Genomic DNA, 17,916 nt, shown 5'->3' with positions numbered 1-17,916 from the left:
GCGTTTCTGGATGAGGTATCGAATATATTGCTTCCCCCTACTTATACCTCCCGAGGAGATCACGAATGTAAAATTAGAGAGATTAGAGCGCGCACGGAGGCTTTCCGGCAGTCGTTCTTCCCGCGAACCATACGCGACTGGAACAGGAAAGGGAGGTAATGACAGTGGCACGTAAAGTGCCCTCCGCCACACACCGTTGGGTGGCTTGCGGAGTATAAATGTAGATGTAGATGTAGAAGATCTATTGTTAACACAGAGACCTCTGTAAAATATCAGAAATGTGTATTTTCATCATTGCATGCGCTACTTACATAACCATTCCTATATTCTCGTCAATTTATACAGGATGTTAAGAAAAGTATTCCATATCTTATGGGTGGGGGAGAGGGGTGGTAGTCAGGCCTAAACAAGACAAAAATGTTCAGTAAACATGAGCGCTAAAATGAATACCCTAAGAGCACTGTGCACTTGTTCATTGTGGCTTCTGTGAAACACACTTCTACTTCAAGCTCTTTGCTGTTACAAACGACCAACAGAATGCAGTAAACAAATGAGTACACAAAAGGGAATACATCATTCTACTTTTGTGAAACAGGAGCGTTTCTAACGCACTCAGCTCGTTATTGCGTGTGACCTGCATTTGTCGGAAACTGCTGAAGGAAGTGTTCAATACGAGCACACAGAAAGGCATACTTCTGTCCGACGTCTTAGGGAATCACGTACTCTGTAAAAATCTGCAGGTTTGTAAACGATGCACTGCAGGCATTTATGATGCGTTTCTGTAGTCTTTGTGCGTCATTTATGGGGCTTCCATATACCAAAAATTTCAATTGTCCGCAAACCCAAAAAGCCAAGGGAGTAAGATCAAGTGAACTAGCTGGCCAAAGTACATGACCTCCCCGGCTTATGTACTGGCCATTAAATGTGAGTGTGTGCTGTTCTCGAAAATTTCGGTGAAAATGAGCTGTTCTTCCATCAGACATGAAACGCATCTCCATTTCTGGGTAGTAACTCCTCTAGCAGGACAAGCATGTCATTTGATAGGAACTGACGATACCATGCAGCACTCAACCTGTTCGGCAGTATGTAAAGTTCTGCTGGCTTATCACCAATAAACACTATACATACACTGATTGAAAATCGGCGGTGGTACCTTACCAATTTGATTAAGGTAATTGACAGTCTCATCTAGCGTGAAATCAGCTCCGTCTGTGAACAATATCTTTGTTGTGTGATGTGGATCATCACCAAATCTTGACAATATCAGTGGCAGAAATGCATTCTGGCAGGCTGATCTTGTGGGCGAAGGGCTGTTCCTGCAGGATGGCTCACACTATAGGATGACTAACCCCGACAGAAGCTGAAATTCTACGTACACTAGTTCTAGAAACTTTTTTCTGTCATTTCAATACTCTCTCCTCCACAACAGAAGTACGAGTGGTACGAAAACTCTCACTATCCGCCTTTGTTTGAGCTACGGAGGCGGAGTGTGTTAGTCGCTGGACAGACGGTTGAGTAATTATGAAGATGATACTTTGCGTTCTGGATGTTTTACAGCATACATACAGGGGTTCAACGTTTTCTTCCATTTACCAGACCATAACAGACCATACGTTTTGCATTGCCTGCGTTATTCAGTTCCATGTTCCTTGAAACATGGACGCATGTCCTAAGGAACAGGCACTGCTGCGACTACAGCCGTTATGAAAGACATGAAATGTATTCGAAATTGCGAATATGGACTACCATCAGCTTCAATTCATCGTCAACCAGTTGTCCAAAACCTGCACTCGAATTCAGTCTGGAACCGCGTGACCGCTACGGTCGCAGGTTCGAATCCTGCCTCGGGCATGGATGTGTGTGATGTCCTTAGGTTAGTTAGGTTTAAGTAGTTCTAAGTTCTAGGGGACTGATGACCTCAGGTGTTAAGTCCCATAGTGCTCAGAGCCATTTGAACCTGCACTCGAACATCTATCACGTGTGTTCCCGTACAGGAGAAACATTTTACTTGGAAGTCGCTTGCCCAGTTGCCTTCATTGATGTCCGAAGGAACTTTACATCGTAATTCGGATTAACAAAGGCAAAGCAATAACGTACTTATCCGCCGACACTGGGCAAGCTATTTTCGAGAAGAATGACTCCCCTGTACCGGAATGTAAATAATGGATGTACGAGTACAGGTTGTGGGCACATGGTTGACGACATATGGAAGTTCGACTTGGCATCGCTCGTGCTCGGATAGCCAAATGGTAAGGTGACCGCTCGCGATAAGTGGGAAATCTCGGTTAGTGTCCCGGTCTGGCACAAATTATCATTGTCGTCATTCCATTATACAGCTTATGGTAGACCATATTCGAAACTGCGAATACATTTCATGTATAACAGATCATATCTGCCTTTTTGCTTGTGGAGTAATAGACTTTGGTTGGTAGGTGTAAAGATAAACCTACAACCAAAGCATTTCGCTACCTTATTAAAACACTGACTCGTTCCACTAGAACGTATATATGAGGTGCACTTAGCAAGAACTGCGAATGCAGTTTACAGTAGCAACACTAACAGGTTTCCACTGCATGCAATATCCGTGGAATACGGAGGGAAGTGTCCTCATTTGTTTAATGCATTCTGTATTTATTCGTAATAGGAATGAGCTTGCTGTAGAAGAGATTTGTTTCACACCAGCGAAGATGAAGAAGTGCTCAAACCTCTTACAGTATGTACTTTAAAGCCCATGGTTACTGGATGTTGTTGTTTTCTTTTGTTTTAGCCCATACTACCACTTCTCAAACAATGAATACGTATTTCTGACACCCAACATACCAGTTTCTACTGTCGTTTCTTAGTCACTAACATCACTATTATTATCTTCTTAGAATATAAGGTGTATCCGAACGACTAATAGAAAGCTACCCGTTTGATTGCCGTACAGGTTTAGCATCTTTTATTTTCAACACAAGCTGAGTGCCGATTTTCTGTGGTCGTTTTGCACTTGTGAGCCGTGATTGATCTGTATCTAAGGGTTATTCTCTACAACCCATAATGTCCTATTCTCGACACATTTCGTGATATACACTAGGCGTTTTCACAATTGTAGTGTTTAGAAAAGAGTGTTTATATTCTGTCGCACAAAATCGTCATTGTGGATACTTCTAAAATAAAAGAAGCGAAAGTTATATGGAAATCAAACAAATAGCCTTTTATACGGTCATAGAGAATAACTTTTTCTTCTAAAGAGGTGCTGACATTATGCGAAACAGCTTCCAGCAAGATATTTTGCGGAATAATTCCGTGTACTGCAATTGTGGTCCCCAACGTGAAACGTATTTCGCGGGGCTGTTTCGCCGTGAGCCGGACTCCAGTCTGTTATTGTGCAAGCATCAAAACGTCTCTTGTATCTCATTTAGCTTAGTGTAAACGTCGTTGGTCTACTCATGCGCGAGACAATGAACCGGGAGAAAAGCATACACCTCATCGACCTCCACAAAAACAACCCCGTTTTGTGAGATCCCAAAGAAATGAAATCCATCACACTCGTGTAAAAAGGGAGAATACAGGCAATGTAATGAGCATATTCCTTCATAAGACAATTGAAGAAAGACATCGTTCCAACTAGACTGTATTTTAAAGTAGATATAGGCTACAGGGTAACCCAGAAGGAATGGTCAGTATTCAGGAGTAAGACAAGCATCAGAAACGAAAAAAGTCTGCTGTACAAGGGTTCATAGCTCTTAAAGTTTGTATTTTAGAGCCCATGTTTACTAGACAATTTTTCTTGTTTTGATCCAAATTATCTCCTTCCAAAATATGGAAAGCAAAACGCTTCTAGTAGAAGAATTTTGTTTTACAGTATCAAAGGTGAAGGCGTTCTCGTAGATCAGAAGGTAAGCATTCTAGACCCCATGCTTACTAGACATTTCTGTTTCGAACGATCGTTCCCATCGTATCCCTGAATACTCATTCCTCTTTTGACATCCTGCAGAACAAATGTGAAAACATCATCGCTTGTCCATGAATAGTTGTGCATAGCAAAGTTATCGATGTGCCAGACGTCACGACTCTTCTCAGAACAAACCTGCATGCAGCTGGTAACGGTACGGACTCAAGGAGTCATCGAAGGACGGAAGTGAGCAACCTGCGAATATCAACTTGAGAAATACATTGAAACGTCGAAGAAACTGCTATAGGCATGCGTATTCGAATACAGAGATACGAAAACAGGCAGAATACGGCGCTGCGGTCGACAACGCACGTAAAGGACAACAGGTGTCTGGAGCAGTTGTTAGATAGGTTACTGCTGCTACAATGGCAGGTTATCAAGATTTAAGTGAGTTCGAACGTAGTGCTATAGTTGACGCACGAAAGATTGGACACAGCATTTCCAAGGTCGCGATGAAGTGAGGATTTCCCGTACCACCACTTCACGAGAATACCGTGAATATCAGGAATCCGGTAAAACATCAAATCTCCGACATCGCTGTACCCGGAAAAAGATACTGCAAGAACGGGATCAACTACGAATAAAGAGAATCGTTCAACGTGACAAGAGTGCAAACCTTCCACAAATTGCTGCAGATTCCAATTCTGGGCCATCAAAAAGTGTCAGCGTGCGAACCATCAACAAAACTTCGTCGATATGGGCTTTCGGAGCCGAAGGCCCACTCGTGTACCCTTGATGACTGCATGACACAAAGCTTTACGCCGCACTTGGGCCCCTCAGTACCGACATGGGACTGTTGATGACTGGAAACATGTTGCGTGGTCGGACAAGTCTGGTTTCAAATTGTAACGAGCAGATGGACGTATACGGGTATGGAGACAACTTCATGAACCCATGAACCCTGCATGTCAGCAGGGGACTGTTCAATCTGATTGAGGCTCTGTAATGGTGTGGTGCGTGTGCAGTTGGGGCCACTGATACGTCTAGATACGACTTGACAGGTGACACGTACGTAAGCATCCTGTCTGATAACCTGTATCCATTCATGTCCTTTGCGCATTCCGACGGACTTGGGCAATTCCAGCAGGACAATGCGACACCCCACATGTCCAGAATTGACACAGAGTGGCTCCAGGAACACTCTTATGAGTTTAAAGTTTTCCGCTGGCCACCAGTTATTGAGACAGCACATCTTTTTTTTTTAATTTCAAAACGGTACTTACTTAAAAAACACGCCTCGTAATCGGAGCTTGAGCTCCGTCTCTACTGACCTCAATGTCGACGGAATGTTGTGTCCCAATCTTCTTTACTTTTTTTTCTTACACTCGTGAAGAAACCTTATCGTATTCTGATAACTTTTGATGAAGTACTGATTATGAAGGAGATATTCGGGAGTGCTGAAAACGGAAATATTGTTCTATTCGTGATGTGGTTGCACCCTGACTGTTTGGAAAGGGGGCTCCCCTGCAGCCTCGGCAGGCGACAACAGCCACTGTGCTGTGCGGGGAATTAGCATGACAATCGGCGCGCTGGCCGCGTCCCGGCGGCAGACAGGTGGTGGTGGCGGCCGCGGCTACCGCCCAGCGACAAGTGTCTCCGCCGGGCTGTGCGACGGAGGCGGCTGTGGCGATTTACGACGGGAAGGCGGAGGTGTGGGTGCGCAGCTGCGGCCGGGCCGATGTGCACGCGATTACGGCCGCTGTCTGCTGTCTGCTGTCGGCGGCCGTGTCCGCTTCCGGCGCCAGCTTGCCAGCGCCGTCCAGCCGGCCAGCCGGCTGTGTCACCGCGCCCCGGGAGTCGACGCCGGCGCTACGCAGCTGGAGGCGCGGCCGCTGCCGGCCCAACCGCCGCCTGCCGAGGCACCAGCCGCACACCTCATTACGCCGGCTTGTCACTCCCTTACCTGCAACAAAACTACTCATTTTTGGAGCGCTGTTCGATTGAACTTTCTGATAAAACGGCTCTAATATACGTTAACAACATCTGGTAACTACTTACACGCAAAACATTGCTGACCCTGCCTCTTTAGCTATTCTTCCCTTTGTTGGCATCATTTCCTTCAAAATTGCAAAGAATCCTCCACGGTTTCGGAGTGAAAGTGATTTTCAGTCCACCATCGAAGATTTCCGACCTGCCGGGATCAGTGAAAGACGATCTGGAGTTGGGGAAGGCGGGAATTTATAAAATACCTTGTCGGTCTGGCATGTTATATACAGGGTGTTACAAAAAGGTACGGCTAAACTTTCAGAAAACATTCCTCACACACAAAGAAAGAGAATATGTTATGTGGACATGTGTCCGGAAACGCTTACTTTCCATGTTAGAGCTCATTTTATTACTTCTCGTCAAATCACATTAATCATGGAATGGAAACACACAGCAACAGAACGTACCAGCGTGACTTCAAACACTTTGTTACAGGAAATGTTCAAAATGTCCTCCGTTAGCGGGAATACATGTATCCACCCTCCGTCGCATGGAATCCCTGATGCGCTGATGCAGCCCTGGAGAATGGCGTATTGTATCACAGCCGTCCACAATACGAGCTCGAAGAGTCTCTACATTTGGTACCGGGGTTGCGTAGACAAGAGCTTTCAAATGCCCCCATAAATGAAAGTCAAGAGGGTGGTGTTACTTTCAGTCACTCCGGACCCCGGACCCAGTCACAGCGGCTAAGTGGCAACATACGACCCACCATAAGAAATTAGACGGTGGGTCATAAAATATAAGCAGCTAGTGAAAAAAAAAAAAAAAGTCAAGAGGGTTGAGGTCAGGAGAGCGTGGAGATCATGGAATTGGTCCGCCTGTACCAATCCATCGGTCACCGAATCTGTTGTTGAGAAGCGTACGAACACTTCGACTGAAATGTGCAGGAGCTCCATCGTGCATGAACCACATGTTGTACTTGTAAGGACACATGTTCTAGCAGCACAGGTAGAGCATCCCGTATGAAATCATGATAACGTGCTTCATTGAGCGTAGGAGGAAGAACATGGGGCCCAATCAAGACATCACCAACAATGCCTGCCCAAACGTTCACAGAAAATCTGTGTTGATGGCGTGACTGCACAACTGCGTGCGGATTCTCGCCAGCCCATACATGTTGATTGTGAAAATTTATAATTTGATCACGTTGGAATGAAGCCTCATCCGTGAAGAGAACATTTGCACTGAAATGAGGATTGACACATTGTTAGATGAACCATTTGCAGAAGTGTACCCGTGCAGGCCAATCAGCTGCTGATAGTGCCTGCACACGCTGTACATGGTACGGAAACAACTGGTTCTCCCGTAGCACTCTCCATACAGTGACGTGCTCAACGTTACCTTGTACCGCAGCAGCTTCTCTGACGATGACATTAGGGTTATCGTCAACTGCACGAAGAATTGCCTCGTCCATTGCAGGTGTCCTCGTCGTTCTAGGTCTTCCCCAGTCGCGAATCATAGGCTGGAATGTTCCGTGCTCCCTAAGAGGCCGATCAATTGTATCGAACGTCTTCCTGTCGGGACACCTTCGTTATGGAAATCTGTCTCGATAGAAACGTACCGCGCCACGGCTATTGCCCCGTGCTAATCCATACATCAAATGGGCATCTGCCAACTCCATATTTGTAAACATTGCACTGACTGCAAAACCACGTTCGTGATGAACACTAACCTGTTGATGCCACGTACTGATGTGCTTGATGCTAGTACTGTAGAGCAATGAGTCGCATGTCAACACAAGCACCGAAGTCAACATTACCTTCCTTCAATTGGGCCAACTGGCGGTGAATCGAGGAAGTACAATACATACTGACAAAACTAAAATGAGCACTAACATCGAAATTATGCGTTTCTGGAATCATGTCCACATAACATCTTTTCTTTATTTGTGTGTGAGGAATGTTTCCTAGAAGTTCGGCCGTATTTTTTTGTAACACCCTGTATAGGACAAACATTGCGAACAGTAGAAGAACGTTGCACTGAACATCAACGGTGTACTCGTCTTTTGCAACCTAGCAAGTCTGCAATTGCTGAGCATTGCATTTCCACCTGACACTCAATGGAGAATGACAAGACAACAATTTTGGCCACAGCAACAACCTTTTGGGACTCCGTCATAAAAGAATCAGTGGAAATTCGTATGACAGGCAATCTTATCAACCGTGACAATGGCTACCAGCTAGATAATGCGTGGAACCCCATCATCTCTAAGATCTGCTCCAGACGAAGACGTCAGAGTACTCCGATGGCCGCGGCAATTGACAACGCCGAAGACAGCTGAGTTCTGCAGTTCCACCAGCGAGGGCGTTGCTGGCGGGCGGTGTGGTTCGTCAGTCAATATGATTTTGACGCATGCGCGGAATACTCGCTGCACGCTGTATATTACGGAACGGAAGGCGTCTGCGCCAGTCTTCGATGGCTCACCTGAGGATGGCTGGCAGTTGACCAACCGAAATATCGTGGATGGAAGCTAACGACCACCGGCTGCAAGCCTGAAATCTTTTTGAATATTCCTCACCCTAATATACAATGAGGTGACAAAAGTCATGGGATAGCGATATGCAGCCGCCCGCTGTGGCCGAGCGGTTCTAGGTCCTACAGTCCGGAACCATGCGGCTGCTACGGTCGCAGGTTCGAATCCTCGGGCACAGATGCGTGTGAAATCCTTAGGTTGGTTAGGTTTAAGTAGTTCTAAGTCTAGGGGACTCATGACCTATGATGTTAAGGCCCATAGTGCCCAGAGCCATTTGAACCCACTGCTGTCCAAACGAACTTACAGCTCCGTCCGTACTGCCCGCACTGCCATCTCTGTGGGTCCCTTGTCGAGTCCTTCATTGCTGGCTCTCCACAGACTGGCCATCTCTTCCAGTACCCAAGGTTAGCACACTGGACTCGCATTCTGGAGGACGACGGTTCAATCCCGCGTCTGGCCATCCTGATTTAGGTTTTCCGTGATTTCCCTAAATCGCTCCAGGCGAATGCCGGGATGGTTCCTTTGAAGGGTCACGGCCGGCTTCCTTCCCCGTCCTCCCTAACCCGATGAGACCGATGACATCGCAGTTTGGTCTGTTCCCCCAAACAATCTAATCCAGTCCCCCAGGTAACAGTGGTCGCCCCATTCTCCGCATATACGAGGCCACGATCGAAGTCGCCCACAGCCAACTGCAAATCATTTCCCCAGACACATGCCACGCTCCCAGACCCCACGGCTCCAGTGTTGCCCAACCATCTGCCCGACCGCCAGACGAAACTAGCCAGAACGTGCTCCTCGTGTTCTGGACTGTTAGCTTGTACTTTCAGTTGCCTGACTGTGACTCGTCTCCCGAGGCGTTTGCTGCGTGATCAGGCGGTGCCATTGCTGGCCGGCCAACCAGTGAAAGCATCCACCCCTGGACGATGCATCACAGGACGGGGCTCCCTAGATGGACTGAAGCCAATCCTAAACCGGCATTAAACGACGCACCTAACATGTGCAACTCAGGTGTAGATTGTCAGCCACCTAGGGGGACAACGGGTGAAGCTGCGATTTTAGCGGACGGTTTGTCCGCTGGGGATAAATAGGAACCACCTTATCCTGCCGTGGATCTACGCATGTGCAGTAGGAGGGGTGTCTACGCACATACGCAGAACGTAGCATTTCGAGCCAGCTTTTTGCTTGCTACTGCTTTCCCTTGCGGCCAGAATACGAAACTTTCGTGAGTGGTAGAGGACATCACACACATCCACGCCCGAGGCAGGTTTCGAATCTGCGACCGTAGCGGTCGCGCGGTTCCAGACTGTAACGCCTAGAACCGTTCGGCCACACCGGCCGGCCACTTTTCTGGTTATTGCGTGATATGTTCTGCACACTTTTCAGTGAATAATTTTCTGTATAACTACTGTCATAACACAAATGAAAATTCTCTTTTTTGTAGTGCCGCTGAGAACGTCAGTATATACACTCCTGGAAATGGAAAAAAGAACGCATTGACACCGGTGTGTCAGACCCACCATACTTGCTCCGGACACTGCGAGAGGGCTGTACAAGCAATGATCACACGCACGGCACAGCGGACACACCAGGAACCGCGGTGTTGGCCGTCGAATGGCGCTAGCTGCACAGCATTTGTGCACCACCGCCGTCAGTGTCAGCCAGTTTGCCGTGGCATACGGAGCTCCATCGCAGTCTTTAACACTGGTAGCATGCCGCGACAGCGTGGACGTGAACCGTATGTGCAGTTGACGGACTTTGAGCGAGGGCGTATAGTGGGCATGCGGGAGGCCGGGTGGACGTACCGCCGAATTGCTCAATACGTGGGGCGTGAGGTCTCCACAGTACATCGATGTTGTCGCCAGTGGTCGGCGGAAGGTGCACGTGCCCGTCGACCTGGCACCGGACCGCAGTGACGCACGGATGCACGCCAAGACCGTAGGATCCTACGCAGTGCCGTAGGGGACCGCACCGCCACTTCCCAGCAAATTAGAGACACTGTTGCTCCTGGGGTATCGGCGAGGACCATTCGCAACCGTCTCCATGAAGCTGGGCTACGGTCCCGCACACCGTTAGGCCGTCTTCCGCTCACGCCCCAACATCGTGCAGCCCGCCTCCAGTGGTGTCGCGACAGGCGTGAATGGAGGGACGAATGGAGACGTGTCGTCTTCAGCGATGAGAGTCGCTTCTGCCTTGGTGCCAATGATGGTCGTATGCGTGTTTGGCGCCGTGCAGGTGAGCGCCACAATCAGGACTGCATACGACCGAGGCACACAGGGCCAACACCCGACATCATGGTGTGGGGAGCGATCTCCTACACTGGCTGTACACCACTGGTGGTCGTCGAGGGGACACTGAATAGTGCACGGTACATCCAAACCGTCATCGAACCCATCGTTCTACCATTCCTAGACCGGCAAGGGAACTTGCTGTTCCAACAGGACAATGCACGTCCGCATGTCTCCCGTGCCACCCAACGTGCTCTAGAAGGTGTAAGTCAACTACCCTGGCCAGCAAGATCTCCGGATCTGTCCCCCATTGAGCATGTTTGGGACTGGATGAAGCGTCGTCTCACGCGGGCTGGACGTCCAGCACGAACGCTGGTCCAACTGAGGCGCCAGGTGGAAATGGCATGGCAAGCCGTTCCACAGGACTACATCCAGCATCTCTACGATCGTCTCCATGGGAGAATAGCAACCTGCATTGCTGCGAAAGGTGGATATACACTGTACTAGTGCCGACATTGTGCATGCTCTGTTGCCTGTGTCTATGTGCCTGTAGTTCTGTCAGTGTGATCATGTGATGTATCTGACCCCAGGAATGTGTCAATAAAGTTTCCCCTTCCTGGGACAATGAATTCACGGTGTTCTTATTTCAATTTCTAGGAGTGTATAATGACAGCTTCTTATTACAGAGCTGGGATGAAAGGAAGACAATGTAAGCCAGGTTATTGAGGCATACAGCAAGGCAAGGTGTCTGTATGATACTCTAGATACGCTGTAGCATAATAACTTGCGTTTACGAATACTTTATTCTGATTTTACATGTTTTACAAAAGTGTGCACATAATTTTACTTTCGATATGTGTACGTATCACCTTAATTTGTGAAAGTACCGTACTAGTTCGATTTGACTGTATCTTTTGTATTCTTCCAGCACGCCAGGAAGAATAGTGATAAGAGAACAGCCACCAGTCATAGCACCTGTGTCGGCCCCGACCAGTGAGCACTGTAAAAGCCGTTTTACATCTTTGCTGTCGCACTACTGTGAAATAGCTTCCCTCATTATTGTGTCACTAGCGCGAATCCCGTCATGAACGACTGACAGCAGCTTGTGAAAAAAAGACACATCTATTATGGAAAAATGGAAAGAGCGTTTGGCGCCATTGGCCGGGAGGCCCCTTACGGGGCAGGTCCGGCCGCCTTGGTGCAGGTTTTATTACATTCGACGCCACGTTGGGTGACCTGCGCGCCGGATGGGGATGAAATGATGATGAAGACAACATACAGTCCCTGAGCGGAGAAAATTCACGACCCAGCCGGGAATCACACCCGGGCCCGTAGGACGGCAATCCGTCACGCTGACCACTCAGCTGATGACCTCAGTGCTTAGTCCCATTTGAACCATAGCGATATGCATGTATACCGATGGCGGTACTACCAATTACACGATGTATAACAGGGCAGCGCATTGGCAAAGCTGTAATTTCTGCTCAGGTGATTTACATGAAACGGCTTCCAATGTCACATTGCGCGCACTAAGGGAATCAACAGACTTTTAATGCGGAGTGGTGGTTGGAGATAGACGCATGGGACATTCCATTTCGGAAATTGTTAGAGGATTCAGCATTCCGAGATCCACAGTATCAAGACTCTGCCAAGAATATCAAATTTCAAGAATCACCTCTCACCACATACAACGTAGACATGAGGGGCGTTTAGGTAAAGTTGTCAGTGCTAACAGACTATCAACACTGCGAGAAATAATCGCAGAAATCAATGTGGGACGTACGACAAACGTATCCCTCAGGATAGCGCGGCGAAATTTGGTGTTATTGGGCTACGCCAGCAGGCGACCGACAGGAGTGCATTCGCTAACAGCACGACATCGCCTGCAGCGCATCTCCTGGGCTGGACCCTAGACGGCTGGAAAACCGTGGCCTCGTCAAATGAGTCCAAATTTCAATTGGTAATAGCTGGAGGTAGGGCTCGAGTGAGGTGCAGACCCTACGAAGCCACGAAGCCAACTTGTCAACAAGGCACTGTGCAACCTGGTGGTGGCTGCATATTGCTGTGAGCTGTGTTTACAGGGAATGGACTGGTTTCTCTGGTCCTGCTGAACCGTTCATTGACAGGAAATGGATATGTTCAGCTACTTAAACTCCATTTGCAGCCATTCATGGATGTCATGTTCCCAAACATCACTGGAATTTACATGGCTGACAAATGCGCCGTGTCAGTGAGTCACAGTTGTTCGCAGTAGGTTTGAAGAACATTCTGGCCAATTCGACCCAATGATTTAGCCACCCACTTCTCCGGACATTAATCGCATAGAACATTTATGGGACGTTATCGAGTGGTCAGTTTGAGCAGAAAACCCTCCACGTGCAACACTTCCGCAGTTATGGTCGGCTAAAGGGGTAGCATGGTAGAACTTTGGAACCAACACGTGATTAGTTTCGCTTATTTCATGCGTTTTGTGTAGAACAAACCTCCGCAATGCTCGACGATTCCTGTCCGTCAGTACGTGGTCTGGGGGTAGCTGTGGATGTTCCTTCTGCGGGGGACTTCCGACGACCTTTGAATCCATGCGACACCAAACTGCTGCACAACGCCGGCCAAAAGGAGATCCGACACGACATTAGGGTGTATTCCATGACTTTTGTCATCTCAGTGCACATTCACCATAAAATATCTAAGTCAAATGTTGACACAGTATTAACAAGCCTAATTACATCAGACAGAACAGAATAAGCATGTTGTTGTTGTTGTTGTTGTGGTCTTCAGTCCTGAGACTGGTTTGATGCAGCTCTCCATGCTACTCTATCCTGTGCAAGCTTTTTCATCTCCCAGTACCTACTGCAACCTACATCCTTCTGAATCTGCTTACCGTATTCATCCCTTGGTCTCCCCCTACGATTTTTACCCTCCACGCTGCCCTCCAATACTAAATTGGTGATCCCTTGATGCCTCAGAACATGTCCTACCAACCGATCCCTTCTTCTGGTCAAGTTGTGCCACAAACTTCTCTTCTCCCCAATCCTATTCAATACTTCCTAATTAGTTATGTGATCTACCCATCTAATCTTCAGCATTCTTCTGTAGCACCACATTTCGAAAGCTTCTATTCTCTTCTTGTCCAAACTATTTATCGTCCATGTTTCACTTCCATACATGGCTACACTCCATACGAATACTTTCAGAAATGACTTCCTGACTCTTAAATCAATACTGGATGTTAACAAATTTCTCTTCTTCAGAAACGCTTTCCTTGCCATTGCCAGCCTACATTTTATATCCTCTCTACTTCGACCATCATCAGTTATTTTGCTCCCCAAATAGCAAAACTCCTTTACTACTTTAAGTGCCTCATTTCGTAATCTAATTCCCTCAGCATCACCCGACTTAATTAGACTACATTCCACTATCCTTGTTTTGCTTTTGTTGATGTTCATCTTATATCCTCCTTTCAAGACACTGTCCATTCCATTCAACTGCTCTTCCTTTGCTGTCTCTGACAGAATTACAATGTCATCGGCGAACCTCAAAGTTTTTATTTCTTCTCCGTGAATTTTAATACCTACTCCGAATTTTTCTTTTTTTTTCCTTTACTGATTGCTCAATATACAGATTGAACAACATCGGGGAGAGGCTACAACCCTGTCTTACTCCCTTCCCAACCACTGCTTCCCCTTCATGTCCCTCGACTCTTATAACTGCCATCTGGTTTCTGTACAAATTGTAAATAGCCTTTCGCTCCCTGTATTTTACCCCTGCCACCTTTAGAATTTGAAAGAGAGTATTCCAGTCAACATTGTCAAAAGCTTTCTCTAAGTCTACAAATGCTAGAAACGTAGGTTTGCCTTTCCTTAATCTTTCTTCTAAGATAAGTCGTAAGGTCAGTATTGCCTCACGTGTTCCAGTGTTTCTACGGAATCCAAACTGATCTTCCCCGAGGTTGGCTTCTACTAGTTTTTCCATTCGTCTGTAAAGAATTCGTGTTAGTATTTTGCAGCTGTGACTTATTAAGCTGATAGTTCGGTAATTTTCACATCTGTCAACACCTGCTTTCTTTGGGATTGGAATTATTATATTCTTCTTGAAGTCTGTGGGTATTTCGCCTGTTTCATACATCTTGCTCACCAGATGGTAGAGCTTTGTCAGCATACAAAGACAAATACACTGCCTCATCAAAAGTGTGTGGACACTTGTATGTAATGTGGATTTCCCCCCTACATGTCACAAGACGCGTTCCCGCCTCTATAAAACGAGATGGGGAATATTGTGTTGTTAGTAGGAAAGCAGTACGATGGGATGCTAAACCCACCTTTCTTCCTTTCCGCCCCATTAGCTGAACGGTCAGAGCGTTGGACTGCCACGCACGTGGGACGGGGTTCGATTCTCGGCGGGAGATTTTCTCCCCTCAGGGACTGGGTGCTGTGCTGTCCTCATCATCATTTCATCCCCATTGTTAACGCTCAGGTCAGCCAATGCGGCGTTGCACTCAATATGACCTGCACTTGGCGGCCGAACTTCCCCAATGGGAACTCCCGGCCACTGACGCCATACGATCATTTCCATTTTTTCCTTTCTTTCAGAGAAGCAGTAACAACAGAATGGATCGATCAGCAAATCTCAGTCACTCCCAAACTAGTAACTGGATGTCATTTGCGTAAAAAATGACAAGGGACATTTCAAACCTTTAAAGCCACCTGAGTCTACGGTTGGTGATGAGATCGTGAAGTAGAAACACGAAGAAACAAGCACTACTAAACCAAGACCAGATAGACCTCATGTACTGACTGACAGGAACCATCGAGCATTGTGGAGAGTGGTTGTAAACAAAACGCATGAAATAACCAGAACTAATCATGTCTGGGTTCCAAGTTTCTAACAACAGTCAAACTATCACAATTACTGTGTGTAGGAAGTCAAAAATAATGGGACACCTTTTTATCGTGCAGCTCCTCATAAGCCACACATTTCTCCAGACGCTGCTAAGCGACGCTTGAGGTGGTTTAAAGAGCGACGTCACAGGACAACGGATTGCTGGAAACTAGTGATTTGCAGTAATGATCACGCTGTACATTGAGGCAGTCCAATGGGAAGGTTTGGATTTGGAGAATGCCACCGTAACATTACCTGCCATCGTGTGTAGTGCCATTCGTGTAGTACGGAGAAGTAGTACAGAGTGTTTCATCGATCGCTGCGCCTCGGCCAGGCTATTAGAGAAACGAAAACATAGTCTAGTTCATATTAAAGCCTCTATATGTCAGTTGTCTTCTGTTTTGCTTGGTAACCGTCATATATTTAAAATGGCTACTCCGCACAGAAGTCATTTTGTGTTCTCGAGTTTGCGAAGTGCAATTCCGTGATTACAATGCAAAGACGTTTCAGGTTGAGGTTCCAAATTTATCCTACGAATGGGTGGAACATTCACAGATGGTATCGACAGTTTCTAGATACAGTATGTGTATGTCAAGGAAAGAGTCCTGGCCGCCCTCGTGTTCCTGAAGGAACTGTTGCACGAATTCAAACTGCTTTCCAACGTAGTCCTTCAAAATCAACTCGCCGTGCCAGTCGGGAGTTACAACTGCCTACAACAACAACTTCGCGTGTTGGTTATGCAGCCGTACAAGTTACAGCTCTTACAAGCTCTGCGTCTTGATGACAAACGCAAACGTGTGACGTTTTGTAACGAGATTCTTGATGGTATTGGCAATGATAACACTTTCGCAGAACGCATCGTGTTCAGTGATGAAGCGACTTTGCATATTAGTGGTCAGGTAGATAAACACAATGTTCGAATTTGGGGCCTACAGAAACCATATGCAGTCATTGAACATGTACGAGATTCTCCCAAAATCAATATGTTTTGTGCGATATGCCGATCATCTGTTTACGGCTCATTCTTCTTTGATGGAAACACGGTTAACGGTCAGCAGTATCTCGCTATGCTACAAAACTGGTTGTTTCCGAGGCTGCACGAAAACAATTTCATTTTTCAACAAGACGAGGCACCCCCTCACTGGAGTCGCCAAGTACGTGAATATCTGAATGAAACTCTACCGAACCGTTGGATTGGTCGTCAAGGAGCTGGCGGCTTTGCATGTCTCAGCAAAGCTCCACGGTCATCATATTTGACAGCCTCTGACTTCTTCCTGTGGGGTTTCGTTAAAGACAACGTTTATGTACCACCATTCCCACAGAACCTGGAAGAGTTGAAGAACCAGATCCGGACTGCCCTAACATCAGTGACGAAGGACATGCTTGCCCGAGTATGGGTGGAATTTGAGTATCGATATGATATTGTTCGTACCTAACATCTGTAATCTGAACTTGGGAGGTTCGTAAATACACTCCTGGAAATGGAAAAAAGAACACATTGACACCGGTGTGTCAGACCCACCATACTTGCTCCGGACACTGCGAGAGGGCTGTACAAGCAATGATCACACGCACGGCACAGAGGACACACCAGGAACCGCGGTGTTGGCCGTCGAATGGCGCTAGCTGCGCAGCATTTGTGCACCGCCGCCGTCAGTGTCAGCCAGTTTGCCGTGGCATACGGAGCTCCATCGCAGTCTTTAACACTGGTAGCATGCCGCGACAGCGTGGACGTGAACCGTATGTGCAGTTGACGGACTTTGAGCGAGGGCGTATAGTGGGCATGCGGGAGGCCGGGTGGACGTACCGACGAATTGCTCAACACGTGGGGCGTGAGGTCTCCACAGTACATCGTTGTTGTCGCCAGTGGTCGGCCACTTCCCAGCAAATTAGGGACACTGTTGCTCCTGGGGTATCGGCGAGGACCATTCGCAACCGTCTCCATGAAGCTGGGCTACAGTCCCGCACACCGTTAGGCCGTCTTCCGCTCACGCCCCAACATCGTGCAGCCCACCTCCAGTGGTGTCGCGACAGGCGTGAATAGAGGGACGAATGGAGACGTGCCGTCTTCAGCGATGAGAGTCGCTTCTGCCTTGGTGCCAATGATGGTCGTATGCGTGTTTGGCGCCGTGCAGGTGAGCGCCACAATCAGGACTGCATACGACCGAGGCACACAGGGCCAACACCCGGCATCATGGTGTGGGGAGCGATCTCCTACACTGGCCGTCCACCACTGGTGATCGTCGAGGGGACACTGAATAGTGCACGGTACATCCAAACCGTCATCGAACCCATCGTTCTACCATTCCTAGACCGGCAAGGGAACTTGCTGTTCCAACAGGACAATGCACGTCCACATGTACCCCGTGCCACCCAACGTGCTCTAGAAGGTGTAAGTCAACTACCCTGGCCAGCAA

Source organism: Schistocerca americana, chromosome 3, assembly GCF_021461395.2.
Source record: "Schistocerca americana isolate TAMUIC-IGC-003095 chromosome 3, iqSchAmer2.1, whole genome shotgun sequence".
Taxonomy (NCBI): domain Eukaryota; kingdom Metazoa; phylum Arthropoda; class Insecta; order Orthoptera; family Acrididae; genus Schistocerca; species Schistocerca americana.
Note: the sequence above shows the minus strand (reverse complement) of the source record.